The sequence below is a fragment of the Oncorhynchus mykiss genome, chromosome 21 (assembly GCF_013265735.2).
Source record: "Oncorhynchus mykiss isolate Arlee chromosome 21, USDA_OmykA_1.1, whole genome shotgun sequence".
Taxonomy (NCBI): Eukaryota; Metazoa; Chordata; class Actinopteri; order Salmoniformes; family Salmonidae; genus Oncorhynchus; species Oncorhynchus mykiss.
In genome coordinates this window covers 20,266,748-20,268,607 of record NC_048585.1, presented here as the reverse complement: position 1 = coordinate 20,268,607, position 1,860 = coordinate 20,266,748, and the positions used below count along the sequence as shown (strand labels likewise).

The 1,860-nt window shown below is 39.5% G+C and overlaps 1 protein-coding gene across 1 annotated transcript in view; it reads right to left on the bottom strand.

Moving 5' to 3' along the window:
• Positions 1–911, bottom strand: part of LOC110499958 (sodium-coupled neutral amino acid transporter 2) — a 27,300-nt gene extending 26,389 nt beyond the window's left edge. Inside the window, exon 1 of the mRNA XM_036957211.1 lies at positions 779–911. The gene's annotated coding sequence lies outside the window, so the exon portion shown is untranslated. The remainder of the gene's footprint in view (positions 1–778) is intronic.
• Positions 912–1,860: the final 949 nt, after the last annotated feature.

Sequence of the window (1,860 nt, the reverse complement as noted above, 5' to 3'; positions counted from 1 at the left end):
GACACTAGAAAGACAGGCTTAAGATGACATTAGAAAGACAGGCTTAAGACGACACTAGAAAGACAGGCTTAAGACGACACTAGAAAGACAGGCTTAAGACGACACTAGAAAGACAGGCTTAAGACGACACTAGAAAGACAGGCTTAAGATGACACTAGAAAGACAAGCTTAAGATGACACTAGAAAGACAGGCTTAAGACGACACTAGAAAGACAGGCTTAAGATGACACTAGAAAGACAGGCTTAAGACGACACTAGAAAGACAGGCTTAAGATGACACTAGAAAGACAGGCTTAAGATGACACTAGAAAGACAGGCTTAAGATGACACTAGAAAGACAGGCTTAAGATGACACTAGAAAGACAGGCTTAAGATGACACTAGAAAGACAGGCTTAAGACGACACTAGAAAGACAGGCTTAAGACGACACTAGAAAGACAGGCTTAAGATAACACTAGAAAGACAGGCTTAAGATGACACTAGAAAGACAGGCTTAAGACGACACTAGAAAGACAGGCTTAAGATGACACTAGAAAGACAGGCTTAAGGTGACACTAGAAAGACAGGCTTAAGATAAGACTCAATTAGACCACTAATACATTGGCCTAACTCTTTGTAAGTGTTAGAGAAAGTACTCTGAGACTTGCAAAGATCCAACAGCATACACTGAGGTGTACACAGAAGTGATACACTCAACAAGTGGTAGAGCATGAAAGAAACATCAATAGAGACACTGAGACAAGGCTGTGAAGAAGACATGCAGACTCGATCTACTTACAGATGAGTGCACTGTTTTCCCTCTGCCACAGCAACGGCAGTCAAAGTTCCTGTCTTCCAGTCGTTGTTGCATGAGTTTGGTCTCTTTGCTCAACAGCATTGTCGCAGTGCACCATGCCGGAAGTGCTGTGAAATACCATCTCCATGACCATTTCCTGTGGAGGACAGGAGGTTAAGGGGACAATATGAGGTGGGCATTATGACACAGCTTCCTGTCTGAAATAGCATCAGCATTTGAGAAGATAAAAAAAAAAATGTTCTCATGAAGAACTGAAAGAGGTGTTTTCAAGTGTCTTCTGGGAAGAGGAAGGAAATGTGGTGTTGTGATGTTAATCAAGCACATTTTTCATTGTGGCTGAAATGTTGCCTGAAACAGTGGCTAAAATGGTGGCGTAAACATCAGACCGGACTACTACTATTTCTACAACTAGTAGACCAATAGTTCCTCATTGCAAATGGTTAGTGCTCTTTTCTTCAACAGAGTCAGACAGTGTCTAACCACGTCAGACATAATGAAAACAGCACCACATTAGTCTGGGGTTAGTTTCAAATCACTTCTGAACACATTTCTATCCACAACACTTCCTGTTCTCTCATTGCTTACATGTCATTTTTTGTTGAACAACTCTTTTCTTTTATTTGAGCCGTACAATCCTTTAGAGTAGACAAGCTTTTCTTGGAAAAGACAAGTTGACAAGCCGACATGGGTTAGTTGTGTGAGTGTGTTACTAGAGCTGAACATTGGCATGTTGGATTCATTTCCTGTCTATGATTGATTCAAGTGCTCACTTTGCTTCCAAAATATGAACAGAAAACATTTAAAAGTTTGCTTTGTGGTTTGCACAACAGTTCTAATGATAAATGTTAAAGTAATTGTGTAACGTGGGTGATGGATTGTAACAAAAAATATAATTTAATGTTTTATTGTTGAGAAACGTGAAGAAATGTAAATGGACAATAATAATCATAGTAATGTGAATTGCATCCAAAGAATATGACCATCAACTTCCTACATAAAACATGGAGGCAGATTCATGACATGATGCTGATAGTATATCCGTCATAATTCCAAAATGACCTACT